This window comes from Parus major, chromosome 9 (assembly GCF_001522545.3).
Source record: "Parus major isolate Abel chromosome 9, Parus_major1.1, whole genome shotgun sequence".
NCBI lineage: Eukaryota > Metazoa > Chordata > Aves > Passeriformes > Paridae > Parus > Parus major.
Window position 1 is genome coordinate 19,006,257 of NC_031778.1, and position 20,724 is coordinate 19,026,980.

The 20,724-nt window shown below is 39.5% G+C and overlaps 1 protein-coding gene across 4 annotated transcripts in view; it reads left to right on the plus strand.

Moving 5' to 3' along the window:
- Positions 1–20,724, plus strand: part of TBL1XR1 (TBL1X receptor 1) — a 109,544-nt gene that overhangs the window by 34,530 nt on the left and 54,290 nt on the right. For 2 of the 4 annotated variants that reach the window (XM_015637774.3, XM_019007807.2), the window contains exon 2: positions 12,507–12,575. The gene's annotated coding sequence lies outside the window, so the exon portion shown is untranslated. Of the gene's footprint in view, positions 1–12,500; positions 12,576–20,724 lie in introns of those variants that run through there. The other 2 variants (XM_015637775.1, XM_015637776.2) reach the window with 1 other exon arrangement.

Consider the following 20,724-nt stretch of genomic DNA (forward strand, 5'->3'; position numbering starts at 1 on the left):
TTGAGTATCTGGAGTACATACAAAGCACAGAAGCTGCTTGAATGCAAAACAGTTGTGGTATTAAAAATAATTTCTATGCCACTGTAAAAACTGGCCACTTAACATTTTTATTTTGTGAACACTCTGCCTGTGATTTCTAACAGTTCCACTGATTGCTTAGTTTTCTTCAAACTGTAAAATATTGCTTGATTATTTCATTTATCTGACCTTTTTTTTTTTTTTCTCTAGTGGCTTCAATCAGATTGTGGTACAGGTTGCCAAAATTTGAAATTGAATTTGAAATTAAAATCTAGACTCAGTTTGGATGTGATATTTCTATAGTATCTATAGCTGCAGTGGGTTCTGTTGTTTAAACACTGAAGAATTTCAGTTAAAGAATTGCAAAAGGATTTTTTACTGGCTTTTTTTTTTTTTTAATAGAAATTCTTTACAAATATATATATAAAAAAAAAAATCTCTGATTTTGAAAGAAATAACCAGAAATGCTTCTATAGTATTTTCTTGTTTCCCTTAACGTTGTGAGGCAGCAGCACTGGGCAGAAGACAGCCCCACTCTGGGGAGGCAGTGGAGATTTTGCCCTCCAGTTCTCTTTAGGCACCATTAGGTGTGTTTTGTTCTAGTTGGTTAAAATAGTAAGCAGCAGGGTTTAAAATTTACAGTCTGGTATCTGTGGGGGTTTGTATTTAAATCTTTCTTAATTTTAAGCATATTTAATAATAATGTCATGGAAGTGTCTTACCTTTACCAGAATTTTTAGGTTCACATTACCTCTCTTCTGGCTTTTTGGGTCTCTCTGGCCATGAGTAACTCAGCTACTCATCTTGGGCAGTGCCCACAGTTTTTTTTTGGCAAGAGATATTAATTTAAAAGGGAAAAGTAAAAGCCTCAGGAGGGTTTGGGTGGAGTGCCTGAGATAGGACTGCTGAAATGACCTCACCAGGTCAAATCTGCTGCTGACTAAGGATGAGCAGGAGTATCTTTCTGGTTTGTTAATCAAAAGAAATGTAGATAATGGCTTTAGTGCTCTTGCAAGTACACCTCTCTTCGGAAAATGTGTTGCATGAGAGACATGACACGTGTTTGTACACAGAGACTTACACGTGAAATGAGATTGCCCCCTCTGCAATCGTAAATGCTCCCAAAAACGAGAAGCTGCTGCAGTGTTCCATTGCACCACATTGCTGGAATCCAGGCTTGTTTCCTTATCTTTCCTCTTCGTGGCTCTGCAGCTTGTGCTGGGACAGAGGAATGCCATGCAGCCATGGGAGGTTCTTAGATCGCTCTCATACATGTGGTACTGACACTTTACACTCTTGTTGCTTCTCTGGCATGAATTATTCCCTGTGGCTGCCTCCCTTCATCCACACTCATCTTTGCCCTCATGGTCTCTGGCTGGTCCATGCAGCCACTGTCTTCAAAATTTGGTAAGAATGTTTGGAAAGTGTTGTTTTGAGGATTGGCAGTTGTTCAAGTCAGTTAAGAATTTTCTAGTCATGTTGTTACGCAATAAAGTTATAAAAATTAATTCTTCATATGCAGGTTAAAATAAATGAGTGTAGTTAGATTTTTACTGCTTTACTGGAAGGTACCAGGAACAAAAAGCTAAAACTAGCAAAGTTTTCTGAATCACTGAATTAACGGATTAGCTAAAAATGCCCCAAGGAAATTATCTTGACCAAAGAACAAATAGTGCTAATTGCTCTTAAACTGAGCTTGTTTAGTCTGCAGATGTTGCTAGCAAAACTGCATCCTTTTTTTTTCCTGTGGGAGAGGGAGTGTCAGTGTGTAGGTGGCGAGCACACCCAGCCTTCATGAGTCCAGGAGGGTCAACCAGACTTCTCTGAAAAAGATGTCAAAACCAGTCCAGTAGTAGTATTCCTGGGAGAATATGGCAAGTGGATTTATTTCTGGGTAAAGCTGGTGTAAAAAAAGAAGGGGATATGTTAAATGGGTCAGAAGTGGTAGTGTTTGAGATGTTTTTATAATTCCAAGATTTTGCTTGTTCCTTAGGCAGTGATAAGAAAGATAAGACACAAGAAGAAGTCGGATAAATGATTGCAGCTGTACCGTGTCATACAACAAAGAATATATATATTGAAGCTTGTTTTTATCTGATCTGGTAAACAGTCTCTTCTGAAGTGCAGTAGCTTGTAAAAACCCACTAAACGTGGGTTTTTATTACTTGTTGGTGATGGAAGATGCATCATTATTGTGCTACAAAGTCTTGTGCATTTATTACTCTGTGTATGGGGTCTGTGTATTTATTAGTGTTAAATACTCCATATTGTTCCCTTTCAGCATTATGCCACTGACTTGGAGAAAAGCATGGCATAAAAGTATTCTCCAAAAATCAGGGAAGAAAAGCCCTTGACTAGGTGTGACTGAAATAATATCTACAGTGTTCTGTTTGGAGATGAACCAGACCCCAATATTTGGTATTTGACACTGAGGGGAAATTCTTTTGCTAGGTGGAGTATTTTTGACAAGTGTGTTTGATACTCCTCCCCTGGGCGTTTGTCACTTGCTTCCTTGGTTAACCAGTGCATGTTAATGTGATCACAAAAGAAAACAGCAAAATTTACAGGCCTTCTGTTTGCTCTCCATCAATAAAAAGAACTAGATATCTGTAAGTTCCAAGGGAAAACAGAGGCATAGGTGTGGTTTTTTTTTGTTTTGTTTTTGTTTTTTTTTTTTAAAGTTCATAAACACTGATCACTTTTTTCCTATTACAAAGGAAAACTGAGCTGGATGCTTTAGTGAATCTGTATCAGAGCTGCAAAAACCACATCAGGAACAAATCCCTTCAGTGATGGTATCTACCTGGCAAATTTTAATATTAAGATGTGGATAAATTTTCTATCTTCAACATGTTAAAAGATTATGAAAGTTTTTCTTCCCAAAGACCAAGAATAGAGGTCTTGAGTTTGTTCCGTTCTCTGACCAGTCTAATGGATCACATTGATTAATATGAGTTGACTTAAAAAATAGAAAAAATGTCCCAAACCCACCAGTTTCATGAAGCCCTGACAGCAGTTAGAGATAATGAGAATTCTGTAGGTGACTGCAGAGGCAGAATTCTGTAAATGAAATTCCCAAATGGTGAAATCCTATCCCCAGCCTATTCCAGTTTGAACTAGATTTGCAGGATGCACAGCTCAGCCAGTTTCAGATTCCTGGTGTGAAACAATCAAGATAAGAATCAAAAAGTAAAGAAAGTGAAAAGCCCTGTTAGATCAAACACTATACACTAATCTTTCTCCTTAGGCAGAATTATTCCTTCCAGAGTCCTTACTACTCTTGTTTAAAATAACAGAAGCCCCAGGGCACCAGAGTTTCTCTTAACTTGTCTTCAGCCACATGACTTCGTTATGTGAAAGTTTTTCTTGGTTATTTAAAATGTATTTGCAGCTACCCAATCTTCACCAGACAAACCTAAGTCTTCTCTTGCCCTTGACATTTGCTCCTGTGAAATTTCTGGTTTTTCTCCTGTCGGTGATGTTACATAGCTGTACTTGAGGCTGATCCCTTAACTAACATAAGCATTTTTTTTTCTACTTTTTAAACAGTTTGTGAAGTGCTGTAATAAGTTATCTAATCCCACTTTAACTTGTTTGTAGGATAAACACCTGCTGTGTGTTGCTCTGTATGTGTTACACATAAGTTCAAAGGGATGTGAATTGAGCTGTACAGCTGCAGTGACCATAGGAAATCCAACAGAAAATATTTCCAGTGATACAAAAATATTGACTTCACTCATTTTGGCAAGCAATTAAGTTTGCTTTGGGGTTTTTTACAGTCATTTTCAATGGGGAAAAACCATTTTTCCTACAAGCAGGAAAACCAACATAATTGAAATGTTAATTAACATATCAAACAGCATTTTTAGCGGGAATTTTTTGTTTTTCTTTTTTAAATTTCAGGATATACCACCTAGGTCTATCTTGGAGGTACATAGTTCAATAGTTCAAGTGTATATTATACTATATAACTAAGCACTCCTTACTACTTAGGGCAGGCTTGAATAAGGGCACTGTTAGGTTGTTACCAATTAATCACAGCCTAATTGATGATCTTTTTAAGACCTCTGTGCTGTGTTTTCATTTCCTGATACTCATCAGGTCTTTTGAATATTTTGTCTTTGGTGAATCAAATACGTGTCTTCCTTGGTCATGCTTAAGTCTTGTTAAAAAAAAAAGCAAAGACAAGTGGCATGATTATATTATTTAATATAATGCTGTTGATTAATGACTTTAGCCCATTTATTTAATAGATGCTGTTCTCGTTGACCATAGAGCTAAAGTAAATATTTTGCTATGTTTCTCTGTACTGTAAGCTCCTAATTCTTTGGAACAGGTTTTGGTTTCTCTTACTCCATGTACAAGTCTAATATTGATGCAGCTATGTTGCTCTTCAGTCAGTGTGACAGACAAACAGCTCTGGTATCTGGATGGGTTGAAAGGACAACAGAATAACAGATACATGTTTTATACCATTAGTCTGTGCTGTTTCTGGTACAGCTCATACCTAGTACATATTCCATGTTTGCTGAGAGCTTTTTGTGCTGGGCCCCCTTTCTCTGTCCAAGGCAGCAGGCATCCTTTGGAAACTTGTATTTTGATGATGGAGCTGTAGGGCAGTGCTGCTCCCTTCCTTTCAGGGAAGTGTTCCCTCTTCCTTTCTTGAGCCTCTTCTGTCCTGCTCTGACCCTGCAGTGGGATGCTTCAGGAGCTGAGTAGAAGAAAACTGTTAATTTTTTTTTTTAGAGGAAAGGAAGTGTTGAGAACACCCAGCTGGGAGAGGGTAGATGAGGGTAGACTGAGGTCTCCCCACGCAATAGCAGCTAGATCTTGGCTAGGAGGTGTCTTGAGCATGAAACTCTGAACCAAAGCCTTCAGATCAGCCACACCTCTGAGCTCTTAGGGACGAGAGACAGCTGGCTTGGGAATGAGTGTGTCCCTCTGCCTTCTGTGATTTTAGCCCCTTCTGCAGGGCAGGCTTCCCTTCTCAGGAGGCAGGAAAGCTTGCCATGGTAATGAGGAGCACAGGCTTTTTTCCTATACCCTGCTCTGCAATTTGTCACAGCTCAGTAGCTGCTGTGTAAGAATAAGTTGTCCTTTTAGCAGGGATGGCTGGATAACCAGTGCATGAACAAGGGCAGCCCTCTCCAGGTAGGTTTTAACTCTTTGTGAATTAGAGACCTCATGTTAGAGAAATGATGGAAAGAGCAGAGGCCAAATGTTGTAGGAAAGATGGTATTGTCTGCTGGTGGCATGGTGTGAAGATTTGGAAAAAGGAAAAAAAAAATCCTTGTGTTGCTTGGTTTTGGGCTCTTGTCTGCTATTTAGTCACAGGGTTTGCCTGTACAGGAGGAACTTCATCTGTAGGTTATTTGTGTGAAAATGTGACCGAGATGTGGTAGTTGTTTGGAAAGCTGATATAACTGTCTGAGTACACTGTGCCTCATGTGACACTCAGTTTTGAAAGTTCCTGGGCAAACGAGAGGGGACTTCAAGCAGAAGTTCACCAGCTTTTGTTGACCAGTATTTTTTGGGGAGAAGAAAAAAAATATTCCTTGATGCATTTAATTGATGATTTCAGGGCATTCAACGTTACCTTTTTTTTGGCAGTGTGAGAGGCTTATGTTTTTCTCTGGCTTTGCACAAAATAGTAATGGTAATAATTTTAGGAAGACTCTGGAACACTTTATAAACATCTTATTTTAGAGGAGCTGTAACCCTGGAACACCTGGAGTGTATGAGCCTAAGCTTCAATGCAAACTTTGCTTTTGGCCTCTGGTATGACTTAAAATGTTTTCACGAGAAATGATGAAAATGTTTCAACGAGAAAAAATGTTTTCATACCTATGGATTTTTAAGTGCTTTTGAGTTTTAAAAGTAACCCATAATTTTGAGGGGCTGTTCTAAAGGCATTCTTGGATCCTATCTCTTCAGCCTCTATGCTACTACTATTACATACCCAGTATCACAAGCAGGGTAGATTTTTAAAAACGTTTTGGAATACCTTTGTTTTTAAACCTGAGCCTTTGCTGCAAGGGCAGGCATCCTGGGAATTATTCCTGCAGTGGGCAGACAGAAGGCAACCAGCTTTCCTTCTGTGTCCTCAGACAGGGAGAGCACCAGTGGGTGTACACAGTGTTCGGGGTCAGTGGCCACAGCAGGACAGCTTGAGCCTGTTTGACGTCAAGCTGTCTGCAAACACCTCTTGCAGCAGCAACCAAGCTCCACTGCATTGCCTGAATGTCCTCAGCAGCTCCTTAGCTTGGCTTGGCAAAAATGTACATCTGAGCTGTTGCTCTGAAAGAATGCCCTGTTTGACTTCTGGGTGCCCAAAGAACTAAAGGTGGTAGTGGTTCCAAAAGTGAGGGAAACCCAGCCAGGGCTCCCATGGTGGTTGCACTCATTGAGGTTGAAAATAACACAGTGTTATCAACTCCTTTTGTCATTTTGGGAGATTTCCTTATTTAAACATTTTGAGGCTAGTTCCAAATGTGATGTCTGTGTAAAACATGTGTCCCATCTCCCCAAATCATGGCAAATTTGAGACAGAATTTTAATTAATTCAATAAATTAAGCTTACCATAATCTACATAAGCTGTTCTGCAAGGCTACCATGAATCCCAAAGCAGAAGAATATATTGTTCTGAAAACACAGGTTCTGTCTAAAAACACAGATGAGGCCCAGGCACTGCTAGCAGAAGAAGGTGATTTTCCCAGGAAAGTGGTTTGAGCTTTGTTCCATATCCCTGCATTGGAGACCAATTTACAAGTCCTTCTAACATTGCAACTATCAGTTCCCTGCAGACCCATTTCCATGTTGACAAAAGCAGCTGCTGCCTTTCTTCAGCTGTGAAGGCTCATCTGAGTTAGCTGGGTCTGAGTGGAGAAGGGAAGGGTTCTCACCCACCAGTGCAGCTGAGTTGATTTAGTGAGCTGGAGAAGGCTGAATTAGTGTCATGGGAAATATCTCTGTTCTTATTTTGAGGAAAGGGAATGGGGAAAAAAATTTACTAATTTTTTTTTTTTTTTTTTGTGTGTGTGTGTTTTGGTTCAGATTTTTAGGTATATATTTGAAATCTGTAATAACAGAGTGGCCCCTAAATGTTACACATCAGATAATTTTTTTTCTTTTTCTTTTTTTTTTTAGACCAGGAAAAATCTTTTTCTCTTTCCTATTTGATGTGTCTGCTGAGAGCACCCAGTTTGACAAGCTGTTTTAGCTGATTAATATTACAGTGATGAATTTAAACTTAAAACTCAGTTCTAGACTAAAAACACAGAAAAATTATTTGTTGATGTGTTACTGATTTGATCAATATGTCAGTAGTCATCATGTCCACTGTTTTTGTTAGAAAAACTCCTCAAATTGGAAAATACCTTGAATTTTCACATGTGGGCCCCCATCCTGCAGGTAGCAGTCTGTGAAAGAGGGGTTTTGTGAGTGCTTTAAGGTCCTTTGGCGTAAGAGTGCTTTGGGTAATAACTCTTCATACTCCTTCCCAGTCTAGACTGGGTTTAACTTCATTCTCTAGGCCCTTCTAGCTTCCAGTTTATGTGAATTGGATTACTTGCTAATGAATTTCATTTAAATGCCTTGCAAGTGAAATGGTGCTGCAGCACTGCTCTCCCTCCTTCCCATTGGTACCAGCTGATTGGTATTGACGAGATTACTGGGGTACATTATGGGTTTTTAATGGAGCTGCTTGACTTGGTTTCCTCTCCAGCAGTTCAGCTTCCTTCCCTTTCAGTGGGCTATGAGCTATTTTCTGTGATTGCCTCAATTTTTTGACTGTTACAGAAATTGGTGTTTAAACTTCTGCAGTATTCTTTTGCTCTGCCTGACTTGTCCTTTCCCATTGCACAGTAAATCATGTTTCTGTGGGTTTACAGTGAGTGCTTTCTGTATCTGGATGAACTTTTCTCCAGAATAGTGATGTCTGCTTGCCCAGTCCTTATTCTTTATCCCCTCAGATGCCTTTTGTTTTAGCAGTTGGTTCATATATGTCCATAGACATACAGGTGCTTCTTCTGTGTAAGAGTGTTCCTGAAGTGTGGAAAGTAGTGCAGCTTTAATGTGATGTGAATGTACAAGTTCAGCATTTCATCTTTGCAACATCTGGAAAGTCAACTTACATCAGGTTTTTCTCTGTTTCTGATGGAATAAAGATAAAAGAACAAAGATCAGGAAATAAAAATTTTTCAATTGACAGAGAACTGTTTCAGGTAGAGTTTAGGAATTTGTGTGGCTTTGTCTCTGGGCAGGTCTTAGATAGTTTCCGTGCTTCTGATGAGGCTTCTTGTAAAACATCCTCACCCATGCCGTGCTCCCAGAGTGAAGTAGGAGCAGTCTGTGCATGTTATTTTGTCACTAGGAACCTTATTGCTACCTACCAGTTTCAAGTAATGACAGTTTTTAAGGAAGTCTTGTGTGTGGTGCTGATTTCCCCTACACACACTTGTACGTGTTTGTTTCTCCTGAATTTTCCGAGCTGGTATTTGTCTCAGTTTAGCTTCTCTGTCAGATCTGAAAAGCAGATGTTGTTGTAGACGTGCTGAATTGCTTAAAAAAAATTGCCATACATCACTGTGGAATTGTGATTAAAAGAAATAACTTTGGTTTTCTCTGTTTATGTTCCAGGCACAGCAGTGGTAGAATCACCATTAGCTTTGTATGTGCCTATTAACCAAATGAAAGGAAGGATTCAATGGAGTGATTAGTTTTCAATTTAGGCTTTTAAAATTATTGTCTCATGCTTTTTGCAGCCTAGTTACTGAGGGGAATATCCAGGATTTAGTTATTTTTAATTCTGCTTTGATTGGGACACTTTTTCCAGATACTGAATCGAGATAAAAGCAGGATACTCAAGGATAATTTAGAAGACAAGATACTGTGTCCCTAGAAGGCTTTTGTGATTCGGAAAGCACGACATCTAATGACTAAATTTATTTGTTAGAGCTCAAATAGCACCAAAATCTCAGAAAGTAGTATAAACAGTGTGATCCTAAGAGGATTAGAAAAAAAAGCACAAGTGCACAAGTTCACATGGGGAACAGGAGCAATTCAAAGCTCACACAAAAAACATTGGTTTAGCTGTAACACAAACACAGTGTGATGTCTGGGGAGGAGAAAGCAGCACCAATAGCAGCATTTCTGGAAGGAAATGGTTAAACATTTCTGCAAGTAGCATTTAAGCTGTGCCAAGGAAAATACAGGTTGGATATTAGGAAAAAGTTTTTTACAGAAAGGATGATAAAATGTTGGAATGGTTTTCCCAAGGAGGTGGTGGAGTCATCATCTCTGGATGTGTTTAAAAGAAGACTGGATGTGGCACTCGGTGCCATGGTCTAGTTGAGTTGTCAGGGCTGGGCTGGACTTAGTCTTGAAGGTCTCTTCCAACCTAGAGGTTCTGTGATTTAGAGAAATCCTTGCTTTGAACTGATCACGTTTGGAAAGAGGTAAGGACTAACATCAGTGTACCCATGGTCCATGTGTTTATAACCAGATCTGTCACTGGGTTGGTGCCAGTGTTGATTTTATCCTTTGTACCACACGATTATTGCTTGGTTGCTAGCAGCAGATCTGTGCAGGCAGCCTGGACAGGTATTTGCTGCTTTGGTGAAGGTGGTTTGGTGTGTTAGTTTTGGCCCTGCGGGCAGGAGCTGCCTGGCTCATGCAAGCTGGGTTTTAGGCTGGTCTCTGTACCCCACAGCAGGATAGGATGCTCCTCACAGGGAGAGGATGCTGTACCGAGTCTTGGCCCCAAACCTCAGAGGGACATGGGCATCAGGTGTGTCATTTTGTGCAGAAAAAAGTGGTGTGGGCAGGGCTGGTAAGCACTGGCTCTGAACACGTGTGCCAGTGCACACATGGCAAAATCATCTTTCTTGTCAAGTTGAGGGGAGCAGTTTTCAACTGATTTTGAGCATGTTAGTTATCAGGCAGTGGTGAGCCATTCCCAACCCCTCCAAGCTGAAGGATCCAAACTCACAAGCTGCTGTTGCATTCCCCAGGCGTGCCTTAGCAACTTAAAGGGCATCTGGTGGATTATTTTTAAGTGTCACGTAGTATAGCTGTTACTACATCTGGGCACCTGTTTAAATCACTGTAATGTGTTGGAATATAAAGGTGAGAGATAGTCTGAAATCAATAAATTATAACTGTCACCTGCATTGTTTCAAGGTACATGCCAAAATCCAATAAGATAAATTTGGAAAGAAAAAAAGCTGCTGATGATGCATTTGTACTCAGCAATTGATTCTGAAGAAGGACATTGCAGTTTTCTTAATATTTACACGTCTCTTCAAGCGCCCTTATTTAAAACTGGAGCCTACAACCAATTAACATTGAGTGAGGAATGAAGCAAAGTCAGTGAACCCTTTCTTTTCTCATTCTCTGCTCTCTTGAGTCTTTGCTTCCAGCTTCTTTCCGTGTCACTGCCCTGTTTAGACGTGAAGCAAAGGACAAGAAGCCTCTTCCACGGATCAGGCAGAAAGGTTTCCCTCTCTGGCTTCGATGATAAGTACTGCACTCGAGATTGCACAAGGGCAAAGAGGCGTTGGAAGGAGACAGTTTGGGCAGTGTGTACTGAAGAAAGCCTTTTTTCCTTGAAGAAAATGGTTTATGTTTGTGCAATCATCCCTTTATTTATATTTGCAGTGTTCCTTCCCAAATGGAATAACCCAAACCAAGCGTCGCACTCAGAACAGGGTAACAGGGCCATCCTCTGCCTTTCTCTGCACACCGCTTTTATCATGATTTAGACTGTTCTCTAAAGAATATTGGTCAGCTGCTGTTTTATTCTGTTTTTCAGGAAAACACTTGTTATAAGAAAATAATGTTTTACGGGGTCTGCAGATAGGGTTTTATGGCTTTCTGTTCTCACCTGGTAGCAGCTCCAGCCCTGGAAAAAAACCTTTCTGAGTAGCATTGCATAGGATACTGTACCTCTCAAGGAGTGGAGTTTCACTCAGCCTATTTACACATTTTCTGCAGCACTGGTACAACTAAGCAAAGAAATAAGAGTGTGTTTGCAAATTCTTCCAATTCCCAGCATTCCTTCATTCCTCAGCATCCTCTGCAGTGCCTCTTGCTTGCACAGTGAAGGTGATGTTTCTGCCTGCCTTGTGGGATCTTCTAAGAATAAAAGAAGCCCAAATGCTGCAGCTTTTTTCTATTTTTCTTTCTTTTTTTTTTTTTTTTTTTTTTTCCTTGGGCTGGGTCCAAAAATGGGTCTGTAATGAATGTTTTTCCTGCTGGTTGAGCTTGAAAAATTGCACGTGAGAACCTTGTGTTGATCATGAGTCCCACAAACTATAGTTACTCTTTACTCATAGTAAAAGTTTATTGACCACAGGTTGCAGATGCTTGGTAAAGAATTTAATCTAAAAATAGTCTGGTAATACTTCATTAGTCACCCATGTCCATCTGTCACCCTTCCTGCTCTTTGAGTGGGTGATTAGATTATATCCTAAAGAAAAGTTGTCTGGCAAGTATTTGTATGGAGGGCAACCACTCAGGAATATTAGTGTGGATAAAAATCCTTTGTCACTGCTGAATAAAAATTAATGTTGCAGTGGATGGAGTTACCTCATATTTGGATGTCAAAAGCTGTGTGCTTATACTTGTAGTTATTTTATTGTTGGGTGCATAAAATTATTATATATAGTGTAAAGAAAATTACTAAAATGTAGGAGAGTGTGGATTTGTTTGGATTATGTTTTTGTTTAGGTTTTAAAGGTAGGCAAGATTTCTCTTGAATTTTGCACTAGGAAGATTTCTGTTGTTTACATGTTGTCAAGTGTTGCTAGCAATTACTGTGAACTTGTGGGGTTATTTAAAATTACTGAGGTCACTACTGGAGTTGGTAACTCTTTGGGCTTATGGGTACACCTGTGTATATAAATGGAGTTATTTAGTGCAAGATGTGTTAGGAAAACACATCTTCTGCTGCTTCACAGTGGATGTAACCATTTTGAAAGCCATACCACTGGAATGTTGACTTTTGTTTGGGGCTTTTCACAGTGTTCAGATGTCGGTAGCTGTGGTTTATTTCCCGAAGAAACTTGGCATGGGCAGGTGATACTGTAGGTTGCCTAGTTGCCTTCCTGAAGCTTTTTGCAGAGAGGTGAAGCAAAATGCAGACACCAGGATGCTTCCATCCAGGTTGTTGTGTGTGTGTGCTCCTGCTGAGCGGGTCCAGGAGGTGCAGGTGTTCATCCAGCAGCAGGTTTTGTTCAGAGGTCTGTGTGCTCCCTGCAGAGCCAGCTCTGGGATGTGGGGATGACAGGAGATGTGCAAAGCTCCAGCTCTGTGCTGTGCTCTCTGCTCTGGGCTCTGAGCAAAGGCAGTGGGAACTCTCATCTCCGGGAGCTGAGCAGGCTGGGAGAGCCAGGAAGGTTAAATGATAACATCTAACTGTGTGTTAACAACACTTTTCAAAATAATAAATACTAACATTTCCTATTTTGTCTCCTTATTTCCCTGTCAGCATCACCCTTCTGTGGCAAGAGGCACCCGAAAGGAAAACAAACTTCTGCATATCAATGCACTGCCAATGGTAAGTACCTTTTTAACTGACTAAAGGTGGTGTGGTTTCTCTCTGCACACATGCCATTAGCAGGCTTACACTGCAAATAGTATTTTTAGAATAACTACTTTTTAGTATTTAACTGGATTATTTTAATTTTTTAAGGAACATCTAGACCATTATGCTGTTTGACAATATATTACAATTGCACCTGCTTTTATCCAATGGAAAGCAGGCAGCATGTCAATTTTCATGTGAGAAGTGTGACTGGACAGTAACATAGCTCATCCTGTTGGTAACTGGTGTTGCTTCCTCTTTTGGCCAAGAGCCTGTTTGGGGTGAGCTGTAGCCAGGCCAGGTGTTCTGTTTGTCCCCACTTGGGTGCTCTCTGCAGTTTGTTTCAACCAAAATCGGCTCTGCGTTGTCAGGTGTATTTTACTTCTCAGTGTAAGACCAGTGAAGTTAAAATCTTAGCTTCTGTAGAAAGGGACAATCTTCTTATTCCACCTCTGGAATGTTGCAAATTCATATTTTCAGGCTGTCCTTATGGGGTTTGCTGGTGCTTCCTGATCGCTGTGCAGATGGAAAGCAGAGCTGAGGCCTGAAGGGAAGGGCTGGAACTTACTGCTTCAGCTTTGATCAAACAACCTCTTTTTAGCAGTTTTGGTATCTTAGGTGGTCACAGTTGCTGTGTACAAGAGTGGTACCTTCAGCATTAGCCTTGAGAATTAAATGCATAAAGTGAGTTCTGTATTTGAAGCCTCTCCAGATCATTGTGCTCAGTACAGAAATTAAAGGGGTAACATTTTGAACCGCTTGCTTTGAAAACTCAGTTTTGGATCTGAGAGCTGAGCTGGTTTCCTTTGGCTTGCATGTGGAAATGGATCTAAAGAATATGTAAATCAATTACAGCCTTGCTTACACCTTTGCAACTCCACCGTCTTTGCCCTGTGAGGAAAATGATGCTCAAAGAGAGGTTGCTTGGATGTAACTCCTTTACTTTGAGGTAGTAAGCGATTCTGTTAACTCCCAAAGACATCATGAATGGAAATGTAATATATCTGTCACAAAGTAAAGCAAATATACCTGTGAAATCAGAAGATCTGCACAAAGCATATATGTTGTTTAATAGTCTGTTTTTTTAGATACAGACTTGATATGAGTAGAGTTTTTATTAATTTGGGATGAACCTCAGCTGATGAATTTGTTGAGTGAGAAAGAATAGAGTTTACCTGGTCAGTCAGAACTGGTATTTTAACTTCTCATTCCTGAAATGACCAGTGCTCTCAGCCTTTTCTAGTATTGTTAAACCTTCATTGTTGTTGTTGACCTTTTTCCAGCAAAAAGCTACTCTGTTTTCTTTTTATTTTGTAGTGGTTGAGTGTTATTTTAGTTATGATTTAAGATACTGATCTGCCTCTCTTAAAAACATGACTCATTTCGTATTAACCTAGTCCTTATACTTAATAAAATTTTAAAATACTGTGAGACTGTACTTGAAATTTTACTGCATTTTGTCCTAATTTTCCCCCTACAAATTATATTAGAAATTCAGAATTGCACAGACTCAAGGGCATGTTGGTTGTTACAGTGATCATAAAACATACTCAGCTGTTACTTGTAGTGAAGTACTCCCCACTCTTTTCTTTGAGGGCTGTTTTTGTGCTGTAAGTTGTTATACTTTATTATTCAAGAGATTTCTAAACCATTACTCACCTCTGATTAACTTTGAAATGGTCTGAATGTAGATTTAAGAGACAAGCTAGACACATTTTTTACCATCCCCAAAGTAATCATAACTAAACCTGTACAGTAAAAAAGACTTTTATAGGTTTTTATTATCTTTTTCTCTTTGCTGTGTGTAAACAAAGTGTAGGCCAGAGGATGCTGAAGAAAGCAGGTTGTGTAGATCTCCCAAACAGGACTTGCTTTAGACATGGTTGCCCATGTTCCCACATATATTTGAGTAAAAAATTAATTTCTGATTCCCTTGAGAAATGGTTGTAGCATTTTTGGTCATGTTTTAATCCTGATTGTCAGTTCCACTTCTTATTGTAAAAAAAAAACCAACAAAACAGACAAAATGACAATTTACACATATTCCATCCTCTTCTATTGTTTTCTTAGATTTTCAATATTCAAGGTAATTAGAAGCAGCTTATTTTTTGCATCATATTATGTTATGATATACATGCATTTGTTATGTATATATGTTAACTGATAAACTAAATAGGGTAAAATACTAGGTTTCTCCTTGAAAATTATTGAAGTTGTTGGCAATTCTTTAGAAAATTAAATATTTATATTGTGATACAGCATGGGTGTATTCAGTGGTTGTGAATTCTCCTTCCCATTCTTCCAGCCAAATTTCATGTTCCTCACAGTGACAAAAAAGATGCAAAGGCTTAATGAAAAAGGCCTGGTAATTGCAGGAAACTAAGTGTCTAATGCTACTTTTCTAGGATTTTGAAGGTTCATTTAGAGGCTGATATCTGGGTACTTAATCTGTGGTCACAAGAGTTAATGAATGTTTCGGAAATAAAAGTTTAAAGTCTTGGATCTTTGGTCTAAGCAAAAGATGACATCAGGATTTCAACAAGGGCTTTAGCAAATACGTTTTCTTTTATATGATGAAATAGGTAGTTTACCCTAGAGAGATTTTTCCATTGTATCTTGCAAGGCTTTTTTGTAAGTTTTGGAAGCAAACCAATTTGCATTTCTGCCTTTGCAAGGCACTGAAGCAGGTTTATGTGTGCACATAAATATGTGTGGGAATATAGGAGTGTATTATCTGTGCATGTATTAATACACACATACAGTGGTATATCTAAATTTAGAAATACAGAATGCACTGTGCAAAGCCCAGGAACTTACAGAAAGGTGGGAGCTACCAGTTTGTGACTGTGTATGACAGCTTGCTGGGATGGGTTTGATTTTGCAGAGGTAACCAGAAGGGGCTGTGAAGGACTGACTCACCTGGGCAGTGTGGTGACCTTCTTACAGGCATCCTGGAAAACACTGGTGTTGGGATTCTGAACCATTCCACGGGCAGTTTGACAAAGACTGGCACCCTGATCAGTTAAAAAGGTCTCATGCAGAAGAGAATAGAGGATGTTGTTGTTTATTACAAGCTGGCACAGGTGAAGTCTGAGGCTAGGCAGAGAACACCAAGCAAGCAGTGTCATCAACAGCTAAGGCATGTCCTCACAGTCTTGGGGGAATACCAAGCAGGTGATTTAAATCCATTCTTTTCAGTGCTGTCTCCTTTTAGGTGAACACATTATACTGTGTTTCAAGGGTGTAACACACCCATTGTGTGTTATGTCAACTGTTCCTACACATCAGAGATGTTACAGAGCAGCTCTGCAGGCACTGAGTCTCTTGGGCCAGGAAATTCCATGGGTGCAACATTTCAGCGTAATTACCTATGCAGGGCATTTAGCTCAGATACAGCAGGAGGGCTTGGAGGAGCTGGAGAGAATGAACAAGTCACTCCAAAGTGAAGGGACTGGAAGGTGTCTGCAAAAATTTCCCCAAGACTGCAGCAAGTTGTTTTTAATTTGAATGCCTTTGTGGTACCTTCAGGTAGTCCTGGGACCTTACCACTCCTTAGAAAACAGGTGAGTGAATAAATGGATATAGCTATTAACCCATGCTTCCCCAGCAGCTAAACCCATCCAAACACTGATCTGCCAGGCTGTTATGTTAAAATGCTTCCATGCAAAGGAAGACAACCAGGGGAGGGGATATGAGCTGGAGTTTGGTGTGGAAGCCTTGTCTGTGCCGGCACCTGCCAAGGACAGCTGGAGGTCTGTGTGGCCAGCTCCAAGGTTTTTGCACTGGAATTGCAAAACTGGCTTTGTTTCAAGAGGAGCTGAATGGCATCTCTCAACTATAGATATATAAAATGGGTATTTGCAGATGAGCAGCTCTCTGTAAGGTGGTGGAGCTGAAGGTCAGTTGCCATTATACTGCAAACAGGCACCCCTGCTTTTCAGAGCTGATGAAACTTGACACTACTAAAGATGTTGCCCTCAAGAGCCTAGAATAATTGAGTCAAAATAAATAACTCTGCAAGACTAAGGCCCTCATTCTATGAAATACAAATGCATGTGTGCACATGTAACTTTTAGTGTAGGAGTAGTTCTTCTGAGATATAAATAAGGAGCACTTGCATGCATAAAGCTAACCAAGCTTGAAAGCACTTTGAACAGTAGGGCCTAAAAGTGCTCATGAAATTTATTGTTGAGGCTGTTGGTTGTTCAGTTTATGGAGTGCAGCCTTAAAAGGAAAAAAAAAAATAAAAAATATTTATTTCAAGCAAGTTCTGAAATTGTCTAAAGTATCTGACAGCATGAAATTTTGGACTGTTTTGCTCCCTCTGAAATCAGTGAATGCTATTCTCAATGAAGGAAGGTGAAGTGCAGTGTATTTTGTGATAATTTGTTGTGGCTAAACAATTACATTTCAGAATGTTCATACATCAGTTCTATTTATTGGATCAGCATGAATTAGCTAATGTAGTGGTTTATGTGTGGAAGAGGAAATACTACTAATAACATGATATAATAAAAAAAGTTGCTTTGTGTGGTAGGGTGCAAACTGTGATAAGCATTAAAAATTGTATGCACACTATTGTGAATAATTTTTTGAAGAGTTTTTCAATTTTCTGTTTCTTTACAGAGAGCAAGTTAAGCAAGATCCCTTTCTGACTGAGAGGGAAAACACCCCTTTTCTCCTTTTTCTGCCATTAAAGTTCACCACTGAATGAATAAACTGAAACGGAAATGAGCGTCCTCTAAAAAAATTTTAGTGTTGGCTCTGTTTTGAAGTAGCATTTGTCAGAGAAATTTCTCTGCTGTTTCTCTAAGCATTTTACAGTTCAAAAATAAGCTTTGACTAAGAATTCTCGGCAAAATCATAAATATGTAATTATCTAAGCAGCCAGGATATTTAGCCCCTGGCAGGTGCCCAGTGCAGTGCAAGAGCAAAGGGAACTGGGCCAGTATCTCAAGCTACAAGAACATCTTCCAAAACAGGGTGAGGGCCATTGCTGTTCCTTATCTACTGCCATTCCTAGGTTTTAAATCTTAAATGTAGCTGAAAAGAGGCTGTTTCTGCTGTAATGGGTTGTCTTCTCTTACAGCTGCTTTACTCTGATTTTTTTTTTTATTGTTGTCTTCCTCTGCTTCACCTCCCCTGCCTCAAGTTTTTAAAGTCTTTCTTGCTTTATAGTGGTGTTGGTTCAATAGATAATGGTCCTGCAGTTAGCATTAGATTCTATCTTACTTGATCAGCATGCCATCTGCTTTAGAGGAGAGGGAGATTGTGTTTCTGCTCTGGGTTCACTGCCATCTGCCCATGGTGAAGCTGTATAACCTGAAATGACCCTTTTCCTGCTCTGTTACATGGAAGAATGAAAAATACAGCATAAAGTCTTCTCAACATTGACAGAGTTTGTTGTGTAGTTAAAAAATGAAACTGGCTTTTGGGTGTACATGAAGTAGGATGTTGGACAGAAAACGCAAGGACAGGCTCTGAGTGTTGGCACCTGCAGAAGAGCAAGGCTGGTTTCACAGGAGACTGTGTCAATGTGTCACTTGTGTCATCAGGCCTTCAACTTGGTTTCCTTTGTGTCGACAGAAAGTTGATGTTAGCTCAAGTTAACAAAAGTAAAAGCTGCCCTTAGTTTCAGCAGTGCAGGACAATAGGAAGTCTGTAGGCTGTGTGGAATGACACTGCTGGTGCTGATTTCTGTTTACCCAGGAGAAACAAAGACCTGCTGGCCTTCAAAAACCAGGACCCTGTGTGGCCATCAGCGTGGAGGGCATGGCTAGAAGCCTGTATCTGCTTTCCAAGTCTTCAGTTCACCCAGTGATTAGAAGCAAAAATTGGAGTCAATGGGTTAATGCACCCATATTCGTAAATAAAGGTCATGTGTTGCATTCTTATTGTAATTCAGTGAACTAAGATAAGAAACTACTCAAGACAAGGGACTTGAATCCCATACTGAGCATATAAACGTAGGATTGGCATCCATGAATTTAATATTCATACAAATGGAGGGTATTGATGTCAAATGTGAGCCATAATTAGAATCTTTGACCTCATTAATGCTATTAATGATATCTTCCCCTTTCACTTAATTTCTCTGGGCTGTAGATGGATCATATTTTATTAGAGTCTACATGTGTTTTAAAAATGTTTTATCGTGCGTTCAGGTGTTTAACAACTTTTTTTGAAACAAGCGAAGTCCAGTAGCGTGAGTTAAATTCAGGTCCAATGTGACAAGGGAAGGACTTGAATAAAGTAATAAACTGGGCACGTGGTGTGACTTGGGAATAGCTCTGTGCAGGGCAAGGAGTTGGACTCGATGACCCTTGTGGGTCTCTTCCAACTCAGCTGATTCTGTGATTCTGTGAAAGTGGCAGATGAGGTTTTTTCACTCTCTTGTAACTTGTTTTCTCTTTTAGCTTAGCTGACACTTTTTATGAGAACAGCCGTGCACTTCTGGTAAAGAGCATACAGTAAGCCAAATAAGATATACTATGAAGAAGTGGTTTTAAGTGTGTGCTTACTGATGAGAATCCAGAATAAAGTCACTGGTGGTTAAAATGAACAGAGGGCAGATCGACCATCAAAGCACAGTCTTTTTTCATGAATAAAAGAAACAAATTTAAAACTATCAGGTACATAACACACAAATTAAGGGGAAAATAGATGGTCAAAGGTTAAAGAGGGGATGAAAACACAAGTTTTATGGTCACAAGATCAAATGAGGCATTAGTTAATTTTCCTTTTTTTTGGTGCAGTTCAGCAGGAGTTCAAGTAATTCAACTGAGTGATTGAACTGGAACAGGAAAGAGTGCCAGAAAAACTGGTTGCTAATAACATAAACAGAAAAAATAATCAAATGAAGTTAAGACTTGATGTCAGCATTTCACATTAAAATGCATTTGAAAAGTCTGGAATTCCATTCTAGTTCATGGAACCTGATTTACATAAAAAACAAATTTGTAACAAATAGTATTTTAACAGCTGATACATTATTCTACTAATAAGCTGTCAGAATGGATTTAACCAAGAAGTGGCTGAGGCTCAGATGGTGTTTTCTGGAGACTGACCATCTGGGAAATTGGAAGTAACTTGAGTAGTAAGGATGTTTGAACTGTGAGGAGGTGACTTAGTTACATAAATAGCAAATGGGAACCACATTGGGGACGCTGGGGTTTTGCTCTTAACAGAAGATAAAATACAACTTAATATTTCCTACCATTGATACCCTAAGTGATGTGCTGCTCTTCAGGCAAGATCATCTTCAAAACCAGAATTTCATACTTCTTATGATAAGCAAGTAACTGGTACATGTTTGAGTTTGTGACTGTGAATGCAGCTTAGAATAGATTGTTGGCATACCTTTCCACTGGCCTAACTCCTGGCTTCTTTTATATTTAACTTTTTCTAAAAACAAAATCTTTTTTTGCTGAACCATCCAGTTTTGATTATTGTTTAGATTTCTCCTATGCTGCTGCAGTTTATAGTTTCCTGTTTTAAAGTCCTCCCCAGGTGATCTGAGAGCAGACTCTTGCATGTCCCAGTTCTTGGCTCAGACTGGGAGCTGTGATCAATAGGCTGTTGTGGAGCAAAGTTGCTTCCACTGACCCATCCAGTTTTGTTTTAACATCCTTTTTGCTGAAGCTGATAGAAATTTCTCAGCAGATTGGCCTCCTCATTGCCCACAGGAGCAACTGTTGCCATTTTGTTTTGTTTTTTTGTTTAGTGGATTGTGGGGTTTTTTTATTCACACGTGTCTCCATGGTGGTCCATGTATTTCAGTTGAATTTCCTTTTCATCATAATGAAAATTAAATAAACTCCTGATTTTTTTTTGTCTTTCAAAATGCCCATGTCAAGGCAGTTGTGGGGATAACCCTGTTGAGGTTGACTTGCATTTGGACTGTCTCTGTTAAATTTTATCAGACTGCTTTTCAGTCTGTCCACTGTTGGATGTGGATTGTGGCATATTTGGCAGAGGAATGAGTGTTATATGTAATCCTCTGAAATATCTTAGTCCTAATGTCCAAGTCTGGAGTTCATGGGAGTCGGGTCTAAGGGAACTGGGAATGTGGGGCAAAAACTGCAGCCTGGGAGAAAATGGTGCAATGACCAGGAACATTATT